The sequence below is a fragment of the Molothrus aeneus genome, chromosome 1 (genome assembly GCF_037042795.1).
Source record: "Molothrus aeneus isolate 106 chromosome 1, BPBGC_Maene_1.0, whole genome shotgun sequence".
NCBI classification, from domain to species: domain Eukaryota; kingdom Metazoa; phylum Chordata; class Aves; order Passeriformes; family Icteridae; genus Molothrus; species Molothrus aeneus.
The window spans coordinates 75,639,072-75,663,678 of NC_089646.1; the positions used below are offsets into that span (position 1 = coordinate 75,639,072).

General features: G+C 36.7%; 1 protein-coding gene across 1 annotated transcript in view; it reads left to right on the top strand.

Moving 5' to 3' along the window:
- The first annotated feature begins 1,647 nt into the window (after nucleotides 1–1,647).
- LOC136562576 (cadherin-12) overlaps nucleotides 1,648–24,607 on the top strand; it is a 527,265-nt gene continuing 504,305 nt past the window's right edge. Inside the window, exon 1 of the mRNA XM_066559495.1 lies at nucleotides 1,648–1,883. The gene's annotated coding sequence lies outside the window, so the exon portion shown is untranslated. The remainder of the gene's footprint in view (nucleotides 1,884–24,607) is intronic.

The following is a 24,607-nucleotide window of genomic DNA, read 5'->3' on the forward strand; positions in this document are numbered from 1 at the left end:
CCTCCAATGATAAACTATGGATCAGGTGTACTTTTCTTTTGCAGATACCATGTTCATTACTGGAATTACATTGGGGAAGCAATTCCCTGAAAGGGAGCTCAAAGCTGTCCTGCAGCCACTACCAGAACAGCTCAGCACACTCTACTCTTTTCCACAAGTTATTCTTTGAGAAGAGAGCAGTTGAAACTGAGCCTAGAGGTCATATAAATTATCCTAACAGGCTGCAAGTCGCCTGTGAGGCAGAAGCCAAATGTCCTGAACTATGTCTGTGTAACGGAGAAAGTGTTCCATATTTTGACTGAGAGGAAGGCCTTACCTCATAGGTGATAGCTGCTTCGTGTTTCCCAGAGTAGCTAGGCCTGTTTCCCTATTGACTATAACTAATGAAATTGCTGCCTGCCACATTAAAATCCATGCATGTATCTGTAATTTATTTGCCTGCTTCTGTCAAATGAATATTATGTTATATATAGCACTGCACTTTGTTTCAACTAAATTGAAGGAAACCCAAGTGTGTTTTCACTAGGCAGGCTATTTAACTTGCAAGTACAAACTTAAGAATATTGAAGTGCTATGAACATTGTATTATCCACATGGAAGAGGAAGTGCTAATTTTACATGATTAACTTGCCTCTGTGTATTTTAGCCAGGTTTGTTTTGTTGAAAATTTAAGTCTTTTTAAAATGTTCTATTTTTGCTGTAGTTAATGTAGCATACCTTTAAGTCAGAAAAAAGGGTCTCAGGCTTAACCTATTTTAAAACAGCTCTTGCCTTCATATATACACCAAGAAACAAACAAGAAGGTGATGTATTTACTATGAGGGTCTAGAAATAAAGTTGTAGGGCTCTACAAGTAAAGTTATTTCTTCAAATGTAAAGCATTCAGTGTCCTTGATGAAATGGTGAAGTCATATCCACTAAATAAAATTCAGGACTGGCCAAAATAAATATTTCTTTTCTTTAGGTATGTTACTGTGACTGTATATGCCACTACTTGAATTCTTTTTTCTTGCTTGCTTGAAGCAGAGGCATATTTTTGGTCAGAAATACAGGAAGTTTGTGGGTAAAAAAATAATGACGATGTCTGGATGATAGACTTGAGGCTTTTTTCATTTTTAGGGGGGGAGGTAGCTTTTTTTTTTTTTTCTTTCCTGTGTGTTTTGGTTTCTTATGTGGGGGGGTGGGTTTTTGGTTTTTTTTTCTTTTGTTTTGGTTGTTGGTATTTTGGGGGTTTTTTTTGGTTTTTTTTTTTTTTGGTGGTTTGATTTTTTTGTTTGGTTTTGGGTTTGTTTTGCAAAAACATCATCCTCCCCAGCCAGTCAATCAGTTGATTGCCTGGTCGGGTGTTTTAGTTTTCTCACTGACTGTTAGCCAGGTTAAAAGCGTCCAGGTGGGGATAGTTTGAACAGTCAGAGGTTTTATTTTAATGCAAAAATAAAAAATGAGATTATCCGGAGCTCCAAAGGCACTGGGTGGTTTTCAAGCAAGGGGTTAAAACTACTTTTCACAACTCAGAAAATTTCAAATGCAGACGGTGTATTTTTGTGGGAGGGGGCTGCCGAAAGGGAATCCTCAATACCAATTGGCTGCTCTCTATCAGCCGCAGCTGAGCTCAGGCTGCTGCTGAAGTGCAGTATTGATCTGAAGGGTGAATGTGTCGGGAGCCTCAGAGAGCCATTCAGAGGCGTTCTGAGAAGGGAACCGACCTCTTCCAGTAAGAAAGTGGTTTCTACCTGCCTTTGCCGCCCGCGACATCCTTGGTGAATGAAGGGGAAGGCGAGAAAGGGCAGTGCGCTGCTGCCGCGATTGAGCGAGCGAGGTGCTGCCGCTGCGGTCGCTGCTGCCGCCGCTCTGCCTGCTGCCGCTGCAGCTCCATCTAGCAGGTAAGGCGGCTTTTCCTGGGAAGGGGGAGAGCCCGGGATGGCCCCGCGGTGGCTGGGGCTGTGTGGGGGCCACCGGAGCCGGGCACCCAGGGACAGACCCTGCCTCCGCCGGAGGAGCGGCAGGGCCACTGGCGCGGAGCCCGGCCGTGCGGATGGAGCAGCCTCCATTCCCGGCTCATCCCGGTCTGGAAGCGCAAAACTTCCATAAGTTGCAAACAAAGTGTGCGTAGTCCGCAGTGCTAAAGGGAGAGGGAGCCGTGCAGGGGGAGGAAGGAGCTGCAGCGTGCCCGGGCCCCGTGCAGGTGTGCAGCCCTCCGGGAGACGCGGGCAGCACCCGGGTGCCACAGAGGTGCGTGCGGGTGGGTGAGTGGGTGCAGGCACCGCGGCTCTGCTGAGAGCAGGGCTCACAGAAGGGAAAACGCAGCCTGCCAAACCGGGCGCTCAGTTAAAAGGGAGAATAGCTAAGAGATGGTGTGAAACTCGTGGGACTGGAAATGCATGGGCCGTTTTTTCTGTCCCTTTTTTTATTTTCTATTTTTTGAGCGCTCAGTACTCTGTGTGTGTGTGTGAAGATAGGGAGGCAGGGGGGATTTCTGCAGCATTGACGTTTGAAGTAATAAGGTTTAATTACAGGAAAGAAGGTAAGGAATGTGAATTTGACTTGAAACAACTTTGAAAACACCTGAGCAGCCTCCCCCCTTAAAACAAACAACAAAAAAAAGACACTGCAGAAAAAATTTAATGAGGAGAAATAAAATTTAGCCCTGACACAAGGTTTTCAAATGTGAGCCATGAGTTATCATTATAATGTTTCAAACTGATCTTCTATGAATTAGTCATGTGATGAACAGTATGACATGCATAATCTTTGTACAAACGTTTTAATAGTGGGGTTTGCTCTGAATTACAAATCATGCTGCAAGTGCGTCTATGACAGCGATGTGTGAAGGTACTTACCTTGAGTATTTCATGTGATTTTTGATATTAGTGGCTGTGTGGCTTTGGTATTTCAATTCTTAATATTCAATCTAGAGTAAGGAGGAAACATAGTCTCTTGCCTTTTAAATACTCATTTCAAAGCATGTTATGGTGTGGTGGTGATGATGGACTTTGTGCAAATTTCTGTGTTTATTGAGTGATGGCTAACTGGGTTTTTTTCTGTATCTGCAAATATCTGTACAGAGCTAAATAGGATGATGGATAGCATCAATGAGTGGTTGAGGTTACTGGTATTTCTCTATTTTCAAATTCAAATATGAATAGCAAAACCTGAACAATTCAAGAATGCTAAGTAGGTCTTATTATAATGCACCTTTTTCTGTGTATGTGATTGCATTTCAGATTCAAAGTAAATCAGTATTAAGATATTTCCATGAGACCATGCTTTTATGAAACCAGCAAATTTGTCAGGACGTCTTTATTTCTGTCTTCTGAACATGTTAAACCTTTTATTGATGATAGTGTGTTTTCAAGAGGTCTCAAGGCTTCTTATAAAATATATTCCCAGATCTGAAAGCTGATGGTTACATCGCAGAAGTCATAAGCAGTTAATTGCTAAACTGATTTGAGTGCTCAAGAACATACCAGCATGCAGACCAAAGTCTTCCAAAAAACTGATCAAACTAGTTACCTGATGTTGCTCTTTTCAGAGATTGAGGCCCCTGTGGGAGACTGCAGAGGGAAAGCAATAAACAAAGACTTTGTTTTGAAATGACTGTTGTATAAGCAAATTTATTTTTTCATTCTTGCATCTATCCCATAGATGACATTCATCCTCGAGTTTGCTTTATTTTGATTAATTTGTGCCCGTCCTGCCCCCCTCCCTCCCACCTGTTCTGAATGTCAGGTCTATGGCATTTGTTTATCCACTGTGCTGGAGGGATCTCCCACAATTTCTATTCATAATACGTAGACAGAATTCCCTCAAAGTGTTCAATACTTTGTAATTTTTTCTTCCAAGTGTATAAGAAGAAATAATATTTCAGTTGCAATGACATGCAATAGAAAGTAGATAACAGAATAACAAATATAAAGGCTACAGTTGTCTCGCTATATGCAGCTTCTCATTTTGCACCCATCAGTTGGAGTTTTGTTCTTCTGAAGAAAAACATTACTTGTTATCAGTATTCAGAAGGAAAGCAAATGTATATTTTGCTTTCTTTCCACCTTAAATAACCCATTAGTTCAATAGTAGTGATTGAGATGATTAAAAAAATGTATAGGTTAGCAAATTCCTAAATTACTTTTCCTTAAGTGAGTTTTAGAGTAACAGCTTTTTGGTATTCAAATTCTTTTAAATACTTTTGTATAAGAGAATGTTTTAGAAATCATTGACACCTGTGTAATAAGAAAATGTCATGATGTTTTTGTCTTTGTCTAGATGCTACTATGACAGTATTATAAAGGTTCAGTTGTAAATGTTTCATTAAAAGCTGCAAAATTGTGCTTAAGTAAGTATTTAAACAGTTATAACAGAATTAGAGAAGGGAATAACTTACATGTAACTGTGCAAAGCATCATGATCAAATTTTTCTAATATTCTTAAAATCACCCACAGCTCAGGTAAATTGCCTTTAATATGTTCAGAGGATCTGCTAGTCTCCTATTACCTTTCCTAAACTATTCTGAGATGGACATGCAGTGTGAAATCTTACAGTAAAACAGAGCAGATAAAGTCAGGCTGGAACATTGTGCTGTTTTCGTGTAACGAAGCACAGAGGCTCAGGGTGGGCACACAGCCTGATGCTGGCTGTAGGAGCCAGCCTCTGGAGTACCTGAAAACACCTTCTCATTGGAGGGGAGCAGGGCTCTCCTTACCATGTGCCCTGCTGTAAAACTGGTAAAACACTCATCATTTCCTGTGCAATTTAAGACTGAGTCTTAAATTATAACAAGAAAACTGTGCTCCAAATAAACTTTCTCATTAGGCATAACATCATAAATACCAACTTTCTTGAGAGAGCCATCTAAAGGGAATTTCTGCATGAATGTTTCTTCACAAAGTGCCTGCCCAAAGGAATCCTACCTTTTGCTCTGGAATGTATTGCTTTTACTTATCCTTATGCTTTTAAAGATTATGAGAAAGTGCATGTGCTCATGACATGTCTTTTCCTTATTTTCTAGCTATAATAAAGTTGTCTGAAACAACAAAGAAAAATAATATATTTCAAATTTGGATATAGTTATTTTAAAAGCTTTATTTTTGTCATATATTCTACTTCTGATTCCAACAACATATATCAGTTTTAATATAAAAAAATTCAAAATTTACTAAAACCTTTGATTCTATTCCTCATACTTCATTGCCAGACATTATTTACTAATATTGATACTTACATTATTATTTAATAGTGTAAGTATTATACTGAGTACTGTGTGAAATAATTTTTGTGATGACAATTGGCATTTTGATTAAATTACAGCAGTTGTCCCATTCACAGTCATAAGGCTTTGGAAAATGATTGGATACATGTATTGCTGTTGAGCATCTCTCCTTCTTTTAGAAATACCAAACTGTTTTCAGAATATTTTTCTTAACGTTGACCAACAGTGATGTGTGACTGTGTGTGTGTATGTGCATGTCCAGAAAAGGGCAACAATGCTGCTGAAGTGTCTGCAGCACAAGTTTTATGAGGAGCAGCTGAAGAGCAGAGGTTGTTTAGCCCAAAGAAAAGGAATCCCAGGAGGGACCTTATCACTCTCTACAATTGCCTGAAAGGAGGGTGCAGCCAGGTGGGGTTGGTCTCTTCTCCCAGTCAAGAAGTGGTACAGGAGAGAGAAAACAGCCTCTAGTGCTCCAGGGGAGATTTAGATTGGATATTAGGCAGTTTTTTTCATTGAGAGCATGGTCAGACATTGAGATAGGCAGCCTAAGGAAGTGGTGGGATGGTCATCCTGGATGAATTCAAAAGGCATGTGGATGTGTCACATTCCAACACGGTTTGGTAGTAAGCATGGCAGAACTATGTTAGTGGTTGGACTCAATGATTTTAGACCTCTCTTTCAACTTTAACAATTTCATTATAAACTATAAATTCAAAGTCAAATACAAGCAAATTGATGACAGTTCTGCTGGAGTTATTCAACGTTTTTTGAAAGGCTAGAGAAGAAACATAGTTCAATTTTAGTGTGAATTATTTTAAGCAATAAAATATACTGATTTTTTTTTCCCAGTGTGTTGCTGAGTGGAACCGCCATATTTTAATCTTATTTCCACATTGTCATTAATTTCTAAGAGCTTATGTATTTGAACCTCTATATTAAAGACTCCTAATTAAAAAGAAAAAAAAGGAGAGAAACCCAGAACAAAAAAGAATTAAAGAATGATGCCATAATGTCTTCGATTTTTCTTAATTTAACCACGGTTTTCTATTCATGTGTTTAAGAAACTCTAATACCTTTGCATTTGCTGCTCCCCTTCAAATCATATATGTTTGCCTACAGCATCAGTATCTTTGTTGGTTTCCAAGCTATTCATTTGCAAAGCTCTTTGAGGTATCTTGAATGTGAAAATTGTTATGAAGCCAGGTGCTATTCTGCTTTTAAGTGACTCATAAAAATGCCTCCACTTAAAGCATTTTATGTACACATCAGTTTGGGTGTGTTTATACATATCCTTTAAATGAAGCAATTTTTATAAGACATTTTAAAATGTGAACATGATTTGAGTTTGTATAGAACACTGAGTTGAAGGCATTGGAAGGAATGAATTATGGTTCAGGGTGGCAAAAAATAGACAAATGTTACTAAGGTATGTTACATGAAGTGTTATGTTTTATAACTGCATGTGAAAAATATCATGTGATCGTTACTTTTTCTTAGGTACTTGACTGTTTACTAAAGGAACTGGAATATAATATCTATTATAATGAGAGGGCACCTCTTTTCATCTCTAGATTTCACTTTTAGAGAAGTCTTTGATGTGGAGGGAGGTCTATGTTGTGCTGTGGTACACTGGTTTCTCTCAGTGTATTCACTCCTACTGGCCTGCATTTAGGAGCTGTATGATACTTATAAGTGGTTGTATCATAGTTGTGGAAATAAAGTTGGGTATGTTTTCACATATGCGTTATTTTTGTATTGTGATACTATCAGATTTCACAGAGTAGATGTGACGGTGTGCCTCCTTCTCAAGAGAAAAATGAGGGTACAAGGGTAGAGATTCTGTCATCCCTCATTAATACAATTTGCTGCTCAGAGACCTAAATTTCAGGAAGATAGTTAAGTCTGTCTCTTTTTAGGATGCCACCTAAAAATCTGCCTAATGCTAAGAGATAATTCCTTTATATGTCAGTATGGTTCTAAGAAACTGTCTGCTAAAATACTCTTTTTCCCTGAGACATAGTACAAGATATAAATCATGTCTCATCACTGAAAAGCTTACATTGCTATTGAATAAGACAGGGCTAAGACATACTATTTTGGCCTCCTTGTTTTAAAAGAACTTCTTTCCTAATTTCATTGTTCTTTATTGGTTTATCTTGGCTGATTTGTTTTCTTCTACTCAGTTAAACCAATTGTGAGGTGCTCTGAAATTGCTACTTTGCTCAACTCCAGAAAGGGATTGCATTTCCTTGACAGATCAAGTGAACCTGTCATAGCTTGTTATAGCTACCTCCTTTTTGCAATCTTGTAACAAATATTTTGCTTCTTTTTTTTCTTTGTGTTTACTCTCCTCTTTGTCTCAGCACATGCATTCTTAATATCTACTATAAAATTTAGTTATAAACTGAATTTTGAGATGTCCTGACCATTGCTTCAGTGTAGACACTCCTGTTACACTTCCTGTTTTAATTCCCACTGTCAGTTAGGAAATGACAGATTTTTTTCCCCCAAACATCTGTCCTCTAGTAGCAGTCGGGGGTGGTAGACTGTGCAATGCCTTCACTCACAGAAGCAGTCTCTTCTTTCACTTCTGTTCTGTACATTACATCTTTCTTATAAACCACTGAAAACTTTGGCAACAGCATGATAAACAATGGGATTTTTGTGGAATTAGAGATTAACCTTGAAAACTACTTCAGCCAGGGGAAAACACTTCAAAATAACAAAATGGGCTTCATGGATAATGTGTTAATGATCTGATGGATTGAACTGCATAATAAAAACTACTGATGGTAGATAGGGAAATAACACCAAGGTAGAAGAAGAGAAATAAAACCTATCTAAAGTTAAATGAAAGCTCTTTGCTTCAACTTTCCTGTCATTGATGGAAATAGCACTAGTTCTGGTCCTTGTCAGAGAAATAAAGCTGCATGATTCACTGAAAAGACAGCTCAATGAACAAGCATGACAGTCTTGATTCATCAAAATCTTTCCTGTTGCATTCCAGTAGTAATTATTTATTCCTATAGAAATTTGCTTTGAAGCTAGATTTTTGGCCAGGTTGATTCTCTAGCCTCTTTAGGAGCACAGAGCAGAAATAAATCTGGCTTAACCTTGGCTGGTGACTCCCTCAGTCAAAAAGCTTGTACTGTTCTGTGGCTGGCAAACAGCAGCCCTTTGGCCAGGCAGAGACTTTGTCCTCCGTGTTCCTGCCCTGCTTATTACGTACCTGCTGGTAGGGCTTCTTTTGGGAGCTGCTGTTAATACAGTTTAGGGAAGCCCTGGAACTAATGCTCTTTAATGGCTTTATCAATGACCTAAACAGTGAAATGAAGTGTGCCATTAGCAAGTTGGCAGATGGCCCCAAGCTGAGTGACCCTGAAGGACAGGATGCCATCCAGGCAAGCTCAAGAAGTGGGCCCATGAGAACCTCATGTGGTTCAACAAGTCCAAGTGCAAGGTGCTGCACCTGGGTCGAGGCAATCCCAAACATAAGTACAGACTGGGAGCTGAGCTCATTGAAAGCAGCCCTGTGAGAAGGACTTGGGCTATGGGTAAGTGAAAAGCTCAATAGCCATGTGTACTTGCAGCCCAGAAAGCCAAATGCATTGTGAGCTGCATCAAAAAGAAGCGAGGCCAGCAGATTGAGCGAGGTGATTGTCCCTCTCTACTCTCCTCTTGTGAGACCTCATTTTGAAGTGCTGTGTTCTGCTCTGGAGTCCTCAGCACAGAAAACGTGTAGACCTGTTGGAGTGGGTCCAGAGGAGGGCCACCAAGATGATCAGAGGGCTGGAACATCTCTCCTATGCAGGCAGGTTGAGAGTTGGGGTTGCTCAGCCTGGAGAAGAGAAGGCTCCATGTAGACCTTTAGCAGCTTTTCAGTACTTAAAGGGGGCTTATAAAAAGAGGGACCGTGACTGGGCAGATATTGATAGGGAAAGGGGGAATGTTTTTAAACTAAAAGAAGAGAGATTTAATCTTTACATTAGGAAGAAGTTCTCTACCTTTGAGAATAGTGAGACACTGGCTCAAGTTTTCCAGAGAAGCTGTGTGTGCCATATCCTTCAGAGTGCTTGAGACTGGGTTGGATGGGGCTTTGAGCAATCTGATCTAGTGGGTGACATCCCTGCCCATTGCAGGGGTTTTGGATCTAGATACTCTTTCAAGTCCCTTCCAATCTTAACTACTCCACATTTCTATCAAACATTGGTATTCATTCTCTTTTTCTTCTGATAGCATAGTATCTTGGTGGTAGGAGCAAAGACTAATTCTATTTATAAACAAGTATCGGTATAAAAGAAAAAACAAAAAAGAAAAAAAAACACCCTCAAAATGTTGCTAACATTGGATTTCAAAAGCTCATCCATATAAGTCAGGAGACATGAATGAACTTTTCAGGACAATGCACCTGTTATTTCTACAGTGTGCAAGTCAAAAGAAAATTAATTAGATGTCAGCGTCATTTGTTTGGCTGTGACAGAGAGAGAGATGATCAAAGAGTAGGTTGCAGAATTTTTTTGTCCTATATTCATAATGCTTGTCGTAAGCAGTTGTGTTGATTTCTATACATTCTTCCCTAACTTATTAGTTGCCCTTTTACACTGAGAGAATACATTTTCATTTTTATTTAATTACTAGATCAAATAGAAATCAAGAAGAACTCATCAGTGGCCTGCATACAATCCTAGCAATTTAAGAGTAAAAGTCTTCTACCTACAAAAGTTGATATGCTATTTATATTTTAGAGATAGTCATAGATATCACCAGGGAGGTTCCAGAAATACAAGTGTAAGTCAGACTTCAAAGCTAGAGGAGGGTCTGATACAGCAGCTTACTCCAGCATCTAACATTCTGCAAAGGCTGTGTGTGGTTCATGGGGATTTTGTTATTATGCACAGGAAAGGTGTTTCACTGGAATTTTTTTTCCCACAGCTGTAGAGTGGGAGTGTAGAGTGAACTGAGTTGTTTAAACATGAATATGAATCTTTGTCTTGAAGCTGCAACTGGAGAAAAAAATTACATGCTTGTCAGTAAAAGCCATGTATATCCCCCATCAGGGGAAAGTGTCGGAGGGTCTTGAGGAAGTCTGCAGGTAATGAGTTTATAATTGAAGACTATCAAAAGAAAAGTATGTCCCAACAAAGAATTTAGCTAAACAGCAGTAATGCATAGTAATTTATTCTGGTAAACCTTTAGAAATGTGACCAAAAAAATTCTATGTGGATGCCCTAGAATTCACCAAAAGTGCTACAACACACACTCTCTTAAAACACCTTACATATTCTCGGAACAGCTGTTTTACAGAGTCATATAGTAAATGGTCACAGATATTTTTCAGTTTTTCAGGGTAAAAGTGAAGAATGTGGGAGCTAATTATCCATCCTTCCTAGAAGGAAATAGAAGTGTTTTCAAATGATTCCTAATTTATCACTATTTATCAAGTTTTTTGGCATCTGCTCCTCCCAAGTTATCCATGCAGTACTTGGAGAAGATCTTTTCTTCCCAACTGTGAAGCCCATGCCTATCTTTTTCAGGCAAAACTGGTTTGATAGTGTATAGTGATTTGATTAAAAGATTATTTAATTTCCTTCCCTTATTGCAAAGAATTGCTATAAGAATATAGCTATAAAAATAGAACAATTTTTTTTTTTTTGGTAAAGAGATATAGAATTTGTGATTTAAACTTGATTTCAGGAGTATTTAGGGAGAAAATAATTCCTTCTTCTTTTACAGTCCAGCAGTCTCAGAGGATGGCCATAGTTCCATGTTGTGTCCATAACTGAATAAAGATTTCAGGATGCCATATGAAAAGGAGGGTCATGGGAGTCCTTGAAAGGTTTGTCTTAACTGGTTTTGAAGCTCAGTCCTGTTATCAAAACTGGACACTGAAGAACTGGTATTAACACCTGGACTTGCATCTATGCAAAATCAGAGTTCTTAAACTAGCAATTAATTGGCTTAATTCTGAATTCTGAATCTCTTTTCTGAAGGACAATGTTAATTTGTCATGTAGTGCGGATCCAGAACAACTGGAAGTGCATTAATTTTCTATCCTCCCAAAGTCTTTACTCTGTGCATTATGGAAGTTTCTGAAGAAAAAAAAAGAAATCAAATTAGTAATTATTTTCTTTCCTCTTTAAGACAAAACTAAAATTGAGACACATAAGAATGCCTTTCTATATATGTGCAAATAGTGTTTTAATGGAGAATTTTAAAATTATTTAAGTCTAAATCTTAGGTTTTCCCTTCACTGCTACGTATCCTTTAAAACACACGTAAAATCTTAGTTGTACTTGGGCTGTATGCTCTAATAAAATATAGGACCTTGGAGCATTAACAAATCTCTCAGCTTTTAAATAGACTGTGACCTGTTCATTTACAGGGCTACTTCAGTAAAGCAATAGCTCACTTAGGTTAATGATGGATCATGGTGTGATTCGATTTGCAGAGTGCAGACTTGCCTATTATCCCCTAATGTTTGTATGGGTCATGTTATCACATCCAAATAATGATTCATGCCACCCCTTGTTCCTGAAGATATCACAGTGATTACAGGAAATCTCAGTGTGCTAGTACATAAAGCCTTTAGGGTTCTGTTGGATGCTGTTGAATTATTATTTTTGGCTAGAGAATGATAAAGCAGGGAAGTCTCAGGCTTCTCTGTGACACCTTCCTCTTGTGATTCAATTGGCCATCTGGCTGAGCAGACGGGCTGGACATTTGCAGAAATCAGATCTGTCTCTCCCTGTCTTGTGCTTCTTTCTTTTTCCTTCATTTAGGTGAGGAAAGTTAGCTGGCCCTGACCTGCTGTGACAGATTATTTACAAGTCAAGTGCCTTATGACTTTCCCCCCTCAACCCCCCTCACAGCCTGAGTTTCTAACATGAAAATAGAGCAATTTCCAACAGGAAGAAAACATCAATACTCTGTCCTGCAGTAGTTACCCACAGGAGAGACTCAGGCTGGTAGCCACACTGAGAGGGGAATAAAAGGATATGTTTTCTAGTTGTGTATATACACTGTGAATATCAACATAATTTCTTCTCCCAGTGTTGCCACATTGTCATTTACACTGAAGAACTGTTGTCACTTAGGCATAGCAATTCAAAACAGTCTAAGGGATAGGATGAGAAGACGTTTTGGATGTGATTGTAAATGTTTGTACAGTGCTCTTAAGGTTTATTTTTACTTCTCATTTTTGGGGTTGATCTGGGTTTTCTCACCCTACCACTGTGTTTGTACTGAATGACCATCAGGTTGCTCACTGGTTCAGCTGCTGACAAACACTAAATCTTGATAAATGCTTCCAATAAAACTGCTGTAAACCTCACTAGCTCTAAACTCTCCTAGACATAAGCCACTCCTAGTTAATATATAGTACAGCTAAAACATGAATGGGTAGAGGAATAGTTGCCTTATATTTTTTTATACAAAGATATAAGGCTTATGGAAATTAAAAATATGAACTTTGTTTTCTACCAACTGCACATGCAACCTAGATACAGAAGAAATTGCCATAAGAAATAGTGCTGTTCTTCAAATAAATTAATTTTCATATAGCTGAATTTAAAGATTCTTCAACAGCTTCTGTCACTAATGAAATATAATAGTTTCACTCAGTTAACATTTTTCTAAGGAAAGCCACTGGCAGTGAAAAAAAATCTAACTTGAAAGTACCTGTTAACATTGTTTCTTCCACTTTCTCTGCTTCTACACTTTGGCAAACAGGCACATTTAACAGCATCAAGTAGTGATGAAATGCTTAAAAATATGCACTTTTTTAACCTATTCAGCTTTTTTTCATCCACCCATAAAGATATTTCCTAAAGAATTTGGATACTATAGAGGGAGTATGTTCAAATCAGGCATTAGAAATAGAATTGTCATTGAAATAATATTGCTGTGTTGACCTGTTTGGCATGGAATATGGTAAAAGGATAGGCACTTAAAATATTTCATATATTTGGCTCTCATTATGTAACATTTTTATTTTGTTTTAGAAGTATTATGCAAGGACCTTCCCAGAAACAGTGCCAAGGATCTCAAAACTGTAAGCAGATTTCAAACCTAAATTAGGTTTCCCAGCTGCTTAGTGGTATATACTCACATTCAAATAGTGAAAAATGGCTTTTGAAATGTGTACTACATTAAAACTCTGAGAAGTTTTATGTATTTTAATTTTCTGAGTGTTGCAGCAAATTTCAGACTTGAAAGTCTCTTGTGATTGCTGCCTGAAGCATTTATAGAAAGAGATTTTCTTCCTTTTCCCTCCCTTTGCATCCACAGTATAATGATTTTTGAGGATCAATATTGTATTCCTGCATTTGGAAGCTTAAACTCATGCAATTTTATGTCTGTCCAATGTTTTCCTACTTAAGCATGTGGGGCTTATTGAAATTTGAAAGGCTATTCAAACTCATCATTTCCAAAGACCAAAATCCAAGGTCATTCTCTCTCCTTCACAGATTCCATTTCCAGTGATAAATTTATCAAAAAATCCTGGTATTTTTGTCATATCTAAGAAATATATAGACTTACTTTATAATCTGAATACAATGACCAATCCTTCAATCTTAATGGACTAATAACAGGAACATGTGTGCTTTTTGCAGGCAAGGCAAAGATTTTCACTTAATCTATAACCATAGGTGTCATTATTAACAATTTTTGTTTAATAATTTTACAACAGAGTGATTTTTTTGCTATGAAACATAAAGACACTTCAAGATTTCAAAGTTTGTGTTAATGCTGTTAATTGAAGATTAAGCTGGCTGCCAGGTGTAATGCAAAAAGCAAAGGATTTTTATTTTTATCTTTATCTTCAATACCTAAATTTAACGGGGCATATCTGTATCACTGTATCCTTATTTTCTTTACATTGAAAACAGAACAATGAAAACATGTCCTGAAACAAACTCCTGGTTCTAATATTTTTCATATAGACAAGTGGAATCTATCCCTGGAAAGAAGGAATTGTACATGTCACCACTATGAAATATCTACACAGGAATTTGTGAACTTGTTTGTTTTCTGTGTGAAAATATGTACATGTTTAAACCATTGTTCTTTTTATTGTCATTGAGATGATAGAATTAGGGTTCTTGTTCTTATGTCTTGATTTTTTAAATGGGAAGTGATGATCCTTAGAGAATTTAGGGCCATAATACCCTTTTGTTACATTCTAGCTCTCAGGTAGGAGATAAGTACTCAGATTTTTTTGAGTGTTTAAGTTAAAATATTATATAGAGACTGAACTCCAATAAGAAGAAATGCAAAGCAAGAAATGATGCTTTTATGCCAAGTGCAAAGTGGAAAGCTTTGCTTTGGAATCTGTCAAATATATCTTTCCTGTGTCTTACCTAAATACCCACAGACATGAAGACTTACCCCTGTCAGGGGAAGCTCATTAAATCCTACTCTTAGGCAGAACACCTGACAGGAAAAGAATCTTCCTCTCACAGCTTCTCCTGGAATTCTCTTTATGTCATGAGATTTTTCCTCTATGAAGAATAGACTTTTCAAACTTTTGTGGGCTTAGTTTAGAATTATAAAAATTCCCTTTCTTGTCCAATTAATTAAAAATTACATGGGAAAGGTTATTTCTGCCTTGGATATAATTTAGCAGTTCCAGGAAATACTTGCTGTCCTGGTATATTGGTAAAATGAATGAATAAGATAAAAAAATTACCTTATTTTGGTAACAATAGCGCTTTCCTGATGACCAGTATCATTGTATCATTTCAACTCTATTTACTCATTTATTTATGTAATATGTGAGGCTAGTCAGCACTAATGCTGTAGGTAATGTAAACTAATTTTTGTTGTTCAGCTTATTTTGATGCTAGGCATTTAATCCTGGTTCCCTGTACTTCCATATTTTATGTTACAATTTCTTATTTTGAAACTTTTCTTCCCCTGTAAAAGTCACACAGTTGCAACAATAGATGTTGGCATAATGAGATTCTTATAAAAAATAAAAGGGAAATTAAACCAGTGGAATCAGAAAATCATGGTGGTTTAAATGCTATCTAATACTAAGTAAATGTACAGCTTTCATATGTGGGGAAATGAAAAGAGAATTACTTTGTGAATTCTCAACAATGAGTCAGTACTTTCAGCCTTGGGATGAGCTGTAGAAGCCCTGGTCAAAACCTTCCTGAAATAAATATTTTTCTTTTGAGAATTTGATTTGTAGCTGAAGAAATCATTTTGCAAACAGAATTTTCTTTCCTGGAGAAAAAAAATATAGGAAATAAACAAATAGTTGAAACAAAATATTCTGCAGACAAAGACATAAAAACTGAAATAATTTAATTCAGGAACTTTGCACGACATTGTGGCTGTTGCCTCATGCTCCTGACTGAAAAGCAGAAACGCTGTTTCTATGTCCCTCCATGTAATGCTTCAAGGCCTCGTCAGTCTTGTTTCCTAAGGAGAGTGTTGGTCTGTGGAACAGCATGGAGAATACAGGGAATAGGAGCAGTCCTATTAAAAAAAAAGAGTAGGACTGTAAATCTGAACTATCTCACTCATATAAGATCAACAAAAATTATATTTATTATTTTGGCCCCTCTTTTATCTAAAAAGAAAATACCTTTATTTTGAAGATTCTTTAACTCTCTTATTTAATACTACCTTAGTTCACACTTTTTGTGTAAGATTTAAGCCCCCAAAGTATATTTTATCTGTTGCTTGTGAGCTTAATAATGTGGAATGTTGTGTTTATCCATCTCCTTTATAGAGGTTTTCACCTCTAGTTCATTCAGCACTCACTTTATTCTATTGCTTCTTCACTCCAGATCAAGACTTGGAGGAGTACAAGTGACACCACAGACTAAATTGTAGAAATTTAAGAGCTTGGAAGAATTATTAGGCCCTAGCTATTGTCTGACAACCTGAATAATTATTTTAACATCAAGGCTTGACCCTCTTCTACACTTATTGAAAAGAATGCATGCTGTTTTGTCATTCTTGTAACAGCTAAGGCAGATTATTTTTAATCTTTCCTTGAGGATATTTATCAGATAGATAGCTTAATGTTGGTACCTTATGATTTCTTGACAGCTGGCCATAAAACCTGATAAATGCTCCTGCCAACAAAACAACACGTGGGTTCCAAAAAAAAGTTTGAGATTTTTAATAAGGTAGATTATTTGATTGATGTGCAGTATGCATTCTAATTATAAAAAAAGAAAAAAGAGGAAGAGGAAATTTGTCACTTCCCCATTCATTATTCCTTAATTAGACTACAACTAATCAGAATTTATGATTGGCTAAAATAACCCCAGATTTAATTCAGATAAAAAGAAATCATTAATTATATCTCGCTGCCAAGACAGCACAAAAGAACAAGGAAATTGGATGAACCTTGAAATATTGTAAATATAACTCTGCAATCTCTCGGATTAGTAATTTATTTCAGCAAATGAAATGCTTCTCTTGTGAAATGATAGAGTATATTTTTTTAAAATATGCAATATTTATATATATTCTGCGTACCAGAGTAGTATATGAGACCAATGCATTTATTTTGGTTTTGGCTTGTGTAACAGCATTTTGCATAATTAACATCAAAATAGATCAAATGGACCAAATTAGTCATGATAATAAAACAGCTCTGACCTTGTTACAGGTTCATTGTGGAGCTGAAATGTAGAATGGAAACTTTCATTTAGATGTGTTTTTTTTTCCCTAAGTCAGCTTTATTCTACCAGTCTGGGTTTGCTGTGGTGTCTGTTATGTGCTTCCACTACCTGCATTCCTGGTCTCTGTTTTAACGTGTGTATATTAGGGAAAGAAAGTAGGACAAAAAGAGAAAGTTTTCCTTATTACAATCTCATTCATACTCATTTTCTTGCATGGTGGCATCAAAGTAACTTGTCTCTCCATGATATGGTCATGTGCATATGAAAGCAATATATTTGTTTTCATATGAGAATCTGCTGACTATGCAATCAAATACATCAGGTGCCTGAGGTACAAGGTATGGAAAATTCTGATTAGTCAAAGTTAGTTCTTTTTCTGAAGTACTGCCATTGTTTTGTGTGCCCAGTAGAGGAAAAGAGAGATAGGAAGAAAGATGTCAAAGCAGAAATTAGCACAATGGTTAGCAGTTAAGGAATACCTTTGGGCTGTAAGAAAATAAAAGTTTAAATCCCTGTTTGCTTCAACTTTAACTCAGGTCTCATTTTAAGTCATTTTGCCTCCAAATTTTACAGCCTGAGTCTCTCCAAGGAAGTTATTTGAATTTTTATAAAAGCAAAAAGATCATTGGTAGGGACAGGAATTGTAAATTACTCAGTAGCACAGTGCGCAGAATACTTATCCACTCTTTCAGAGGCAGGTTGGGCTTCTGTTGTGAATCAATCCAAGCAAAGGCTTCAAACCTTGGTCTCCCTAACTCTCGGATAAGTTGCCTTCTGCAATATTCTTTGGTCTAAAATTTAGCTTGATGCTTTTTATAGATGATTCAATACTTCCTGTGAGGAGTGTTCCCACTTGAAATCTGAAAAAGTATATAAGTACAAAAGACACATATTAACTACTTTACTTCTTTTAACTTTTTTTGGGTCTTCTAGTCTAGGAATTGTGTTTTGGCTGAATTTATTTTCTCTTCAATTAGCATCGATCCAAAATGTTTCAAAAATAAAGGCAGACTGTGAGAAACTTTAATCTGAAGATTTGTAATCCTGAATTTCACAGTGCAAAAGCTCTCAAGGTCCTGGCTACAATAAAACCAAGTCATTGGAAATGCTTATGTCCTTGTAATCCAGCTGCACACAAAAACAGCTGTTGTGACTCACTGTGGGCTCAGCAGCAAGCCACGGGGTCCAGTCATGTACGGTCAACCATTGGTTCTTACTGCTTTAAATAGCATATAAACATGATCAATTCAGTAGGCTGTCATTGACAAGAATCGCTGAAAATGGCAGAAAACTGTGTACTTGTCTCTGTTTCTTCAGTAAGATTCTTTCTTGCCTGCTTTTTCAGGCAGAGCTTGTTCATGATGTGCAGGAATCTTTTCTGTGTATATGTGCACAAGTGAGATCTCAGCATCCTGCTAGTCCTGCTGCTGATGTTCTTCTTATCCCTTTTTCTTCTTTTTCTTTCTTCTAAGCTTTTGATATTTGTTGTTTTTGGGGTTTTTTTTGGGTTTTTTTGTTTTGTTTTTGGTTTTTTTGTTTGTTTGTTTTTTGTTTGTTTTTTTTCTTTTTCTTTCTCTTGCATATTTCTTTTCTTCCATTAATTTCTACCTCTCTGGTCTTTCTGTATTTTCCTTTCTCTCATTGGAAGGAGGTAATGAAGTTCAGTAATGCTACAGTATTAGATTTAGGGAACCTTCTGCTTCATGCCAAGAAAGCTGGGTCACATCTGCAGCAAACAATAGTTCTCAAATGCATCAGATACAGGGAAAGAAGCCTGAGGCTTCATGTAGCACAAAAAGAGCTGGAATATTTCTGTAGTGAACTTCATTTGCATCATGCCTGTACCTTTAGTAGACATCTCCCATTTGATTGCATACCTATTTTTAGTTCTGTACTTTGTAGCTATGTACAATTGCACCAAGGAATTGAGGATGTGAAGACACATCCAATCTCTATAAATATTTGTCTGTAAAAACAAGAAAATACGTAAATAATTAATGGAAATTATGATGGACATCTATATCTATATTATGGACTGATCTGTGGGGAAATTATTTAAAGGATCAGCCTGGCAACTCCTAGATATAGGTTATCAATACAACTGTATTTCTGCAAAAGTTCTGATAGCATTTTCTTGTGCAAAGCTGAATCTTAATTCTGATTATTAAGGCATTGTGTATTAGAATGTCTTCTTCACTACACAACAAATATTTTCCTAATGAATTTTTTCATTATTGTGGCATTTTAATGATTAGACAACCAGCAAAGAAGAAATGGGGCAGCCTATCTAGGCTAAGCCTAGACTCTTATGCTTTTGGAAAGATGCAAAATTATTTTTATTATGTTCATTTACTTCAGGCACCTTCTGCTTGACCTTGGCAAGACTTTCAATGAGCACTTTTACAGTATGAGTTCAAGGAAAATGGATGGATTTGAAATTTCCACATGGATTCATACATCTCAGCAATCTTTCAAGATGCCCAGTGTTTTATTTTTCAAAGAATTTAGCTTTTTTCTGTCAAATATACAAGCTCTGGTTTTATTTTGCTTGTTGGGAACTTTTGAATGCTTTCCAGGTGCTGCTGTGTCTCTTGAAAAACTAAAACAATAGCTTTGCAAGTGATGCCATCTGCCTGCATCCTTTGAAATATGTTAACTGACAACAAGTAGCCTTGGGAAAGGATTAACTCTTTCAGTGCTGACCATAGAAGCTGCAGCAGAACCCTTAATACTGCAGAAACCTTGCCTGCAGTGGGGCTGCAGAGCCACACAGGAGCTACTCTGCTGTGTCACTGAGACCGTGACTGCCACAGCAGGTGGACTCTAAGGAGATCCGTGGCCTTCTCAGACAAGAAAATCTTGTACCAAATAGTGAATAGCTAACAAATGATTTCAGTAGGTTAAAGGTTTCATTGTTTCTTAGTTTAGGGAGGATTTGCACAGGTGAACAAATGAATGCTGTTTCCCATATTGCCAAACAGGATGGGACAAGAAAGTGTTAAATAGGAAAGATGGAAGAGAATATAGTTTTGAGCACTTGGCTGTGTGAATAGAGACTGCACAGAAGTTAGCTGATGAGTCTAAAATTGCTAATTGAGTGTTCCAGCAGATACTTTAATTAAAATTTTTCCCCAAGGGAAACTATCCTTACTTAATTTTTCTACAAATCCTTTTTCTGAATGTGTCTTGTTCATCATATGGAATACGTTAATACTGTGACCAATATTTTTTTTGCTTATATGACTAACACCTATGTGCAGTAACTTCAAATATAAGGTTTTAGTGAGACAAAGTAGTATAATTTTACTGATGATAAAAGCTGGAAAGTATTTTCCAAAATATATTTGACTCTATATTATATATTAAAAAACTATGTAAAACTTCATCTAATAGTTCCACCTGGCTTAATTAGTTTTGGCATAATTAATTTTGCTGTGTATCCTTATGATGAAAATCAGATTTTGTCCACTTTGAGTTTAATCAAAAGGCTACAGCTGATTAACTTTCTTTTGTCAGAGTTCTTCCATAATGGAGTCCCCATGACACCACACAAAAAAATAACTAATTGGTCAGCTGCCACTTACCATTTCTTCCTTTACACTGGCTTTTTCTGAAAATGGCTTTTTCTCCTTAGCCTGAGGCATAATCCTGAGACATTCACACAGTTAAGGATGATAAAGCTGCAGGACAGAGTAATCAACCCATATAGATGTAGTGACAAAGAAAATAGGTCCCCTGTGTCCTTTATGTGGCTTGATTTTTGTTAAAAATCTTATTTAAACACTGCAGGTGGTAAGTAAAGGATAAAACTATGCAGACATGGTGTCATGAGCATGGATGGATATAGATTCTACATACACTGTGTATATTAGAAAGCTAAAAGCATAGAAAAGCACAACATTGATAACATGATCAAATGGTCTGCATCCTATGGATTGCACAATATATCATATATCTGTATTTTGTAGATCATATTCTTCCTGAAAAGTGGCATAGCTGGCAGCATCCTAAATCAGGGTTTGTAACAATGTGCAGGTGAGAGTCTATGTGGAGCCTAAGAGTTGTGAGGAGAGATATCTTGGAGGACTTTGTCATATTCATTAACAGAGAAATACACTGCCCTAAATAGAGCAGTTGAAATGTGTTGAAAAACATCGTTTTTCAAACAGATGTGTCTATTTTATCATGTATTATTACATAATCTGTGCTTCTGAAAATACAGCAGATTTTCTGTTTCAAGATGTCTTCTTTCTGACTCTTTCCCTGGCTTTTTCTTCTCTTGATGAATTGAAAGAGCATTGCTTTTATCCTCTGAGGATGAAACAGTATATTGTTACAAGTATTCTTTCAGAAGTAAATGTCTTCCACAGCTTTAATGAGACCTGACTTAGTGACTTCTTCCAAGTTTTGAGAATGTATTTTCTGATACCTTTACATACATATAAGTACAATATTTACTTCCACCTTTCCTTGCTTACCTGTGCACTTAATTCTGCCCCTGTTAACAGGTTTCTATTTTCCATTCAATTTGTTCATTACATATTGTATTTAATCAAATCATCTTAGCTCCTAAAAAAGCATTATCCCTTTATCCCTTACTTCCGTAAGGAGTTCATTTAAGATGACCTTCCTTACTCCCTCCTACTTGACTTGCTCATGTTATATGTGGTAGAGTTATCCTCTTTGGAACAGAGTAGGGCTTTCATAGGTCATTAAATCTGTGTTTCCATGAAAACAGCTTTCTTTAGGAGGCTTTTTATTATCAGTAGACAAACTGAAATTCTATCTTTGGTACCTGGTATCAAATTTGGTGTAATATTCTTCTGTCTATAAGGGGCCAAGTGCTGTGAAAAAGAGAGGTAGCAGTGAAACAGAGCTGATAGTGTGGCATCTAGGGAGTAACCAGGAGGGTTACTTCTGCAAGCATAATAATTTCAGTTAGCAAATACTGTACCACAGCTATCCTCAAAGCAGTGTTTGCCTCTGTGTCCCTTGGAGCTTTATACTTAAAAGGGCAGCAGCAGAATAAAGACAGTCACAATAAAGAACCAACAGTGAAAGTGCTACTTCTACAGAAGTTCCTGTTTCCTCAGCTCATGTGGGTGTGCAAGCCTCTCTGTGCTGAAAAAATTGAAAGAGAAAAGTTTCATTATTTTATTGTCCTTTGGGATCTTAAATTTGTATTCAAGCTGTCCTAATGGTTAAATTGCCTTGCTGGGGTTTTTATAGCTGCAATGTTGACCAGATGATTTTTAATTCTCAGTTATTAGGGAGCTTGTTATAGGGAGGACCGAGATGCATTTTACTCCTTTGAACATAACCTCTGCAAAGAAGAGGAACCTCTATATTCACTCAGTGCATTTGTGCAATATTGTTTCTCATAAAAAGACCAGTTTTATCAAGAAAAAACAGTAAACCAGTTAAAATAAAAACATTTTAAGGCAATTTACCACACAATTACTATGAATTCCTTCTGTTTCTGGAGCAATCCTTTCTAAAAATTATCAGTCAGAAAGTAAAGATGCATAAAAGATAGTGGTAGCTGCTGTTAGCCTACAGACTATCAATATACTAGACAAAATAATTTTCTTACAGTGTAATTAACTATTACACATCTCTACAAGCAGATTAATTTTTTTGCATGGATTTATATGTCCTTGTATGTCTTCCTCATGCATTTCAGAGTGCTTTAAATGCAGTTAATTTGCAGTTTAAATATTCAGTTTTTTTCAAGCTCTGTGTTTGTTGATAGGGGCTTAGTCTGTTATTGAGCATTTCAGAATTTAGGATTTGTGAATTGCCATATTGAAGTAATAGAACTGGTACTCAATTTGCCATAGAACTGTGATGGACTGTTATTTGGGAAGAGAAGAAGTAAAGTATATCTGTCACTTCATTGGCAGGTAAATATAACCACTGCTCTGTGGTATTACAGAATCAGAAAAAAATATTTATCTCTAAAATTCTTTTCTAGCATTACATGTTATTTCTAACTTCATTACATCACCTTACCTGAATTTTAGTTACCTTGAAATAAGTGCTCCTAAATGACCACTGAAGCTTAGCTTTATTAGCGGTCATGAAAGATTTATTAGAGGTTTTGAAAGCTCTGCATGGCTGAAAATGCAACTTTTGATTCTGTATTTGTTTCCATCAGCTTTTCAGTGGTTTCACCTGATGGTTTTAAGCAAGTAAGTTTTTTGAGTTTTGGCAGAGCAAATGAAAGCAAAACCAGTTTGAGGTCTTACTTTGCATCTAACTGGTTAAAAAATGAAAAATAAAAATCTTCATCAGGCAAGAAGGGCTGTGTTTTACTGTGCTGGCAATTCCCAGCATAAGTTATCTCTCTTAGGATACATCATCCACTATAGTACTACAGTAAAGCCCATAATCCACAAAGCAAAAAAGAGGACATATAAAGAGGTTTTTTAGCTCAGTTTAAACCTGTCTTCTCTACAGAAATAACAAAGGTGAAATACAATGTCTATGTACACTTTCATTAAGTTCTTAAAATACCTGAATGCCCATGTCTCAGTTACACCTCTCGCTTCCCTTGGTTCTGCTTAGAAAGGTGCTCAAGAAGAGAAATAATAACCCTACAAAACTGTCTAAAACAGTTGGCATACAATTTTTCATACAGGAACACATCTCTAGACACTTATACCCATTGCTAAAGTGCAAAGTAATTTCAAATGGCAGGTAGTATGTCATATGTTCATTTATCAATCCTAGTCTGCTGGGCTTCGGTTTATTAAATGTGTAACTTTGGAATCAGCTGCTACTGAAAACTGCTACTGGTTTTACAACAACATCTCTGAAGCACTTTTTTTTCTGTGTACACATTTTGATATGCAAACTCTGAAAACTCACTTGATATAAATGCTGATTCTTCAGCAGTATTTTCAGTTTCTTGTATTTCCCCTGTTGACCTATTATGTAGAAATTTAACTCAGCTTTTTCTTCAAATTAAGCAATCTTTTTCCTGCTTTCCCAAAGACCTCTTATCAGTTTCTGAAACTTATCAGTTTCTGAACACTACTATAGCTACACTTCTTAATTTTTGATATGGTATGTATTATTCAAGATGTACTCATATTTATTTATGTTTATGAATAGGGCAGGGACCAGGTGACCTGTGAGACCTCAGAGAAAGAGAAACTGAGGAGGGTTTATCCAGTAATGAGTAAGAAAATGAGCAAGGAAAGCAGAACAAATTGTTTCTTCAACTGAAGAAATTATTAGAGATGGTTTGGGGGCAACTGCACTAAGTTTTCACTGTCATAGATTCTTGGCAGTAGCTGTCCTAGTTTCAAGCAGAATGAAGTGGCTGAATTTATAGCTGGTGTGAAATTATGCTCTGGTATCAGCAAACAGAAATACTGAGTTCAGATCATTCCTAAGTGCGTCAAAATCTAGAGTTCTGAAATAGATGTTTAGGTATCTAATTTTAGCCAGTCTGATTTGAAACTGAACGTATTATTTGTATATGTTTTGAAGACCAGCAGAAAATTCATCTCACCACTTTAAATCTCCAATATTTCAGACAGTTTCACACTGCTAGAAGGTATGATATTTGAAAGGCACTTTACTGTGTAGCAAAGCATTCATTCTTACTTCAATGAAAGTTGCAATAAATTTGATGGAAGTAAACAGATTTGAAATGTAATAGACTGACAGCTCACTAGTTATATCTGAAATATCTGACCATGAGCAGTCTAAATTTCAAACCAGTTTTTCAGTGTCAGAAAATGTATG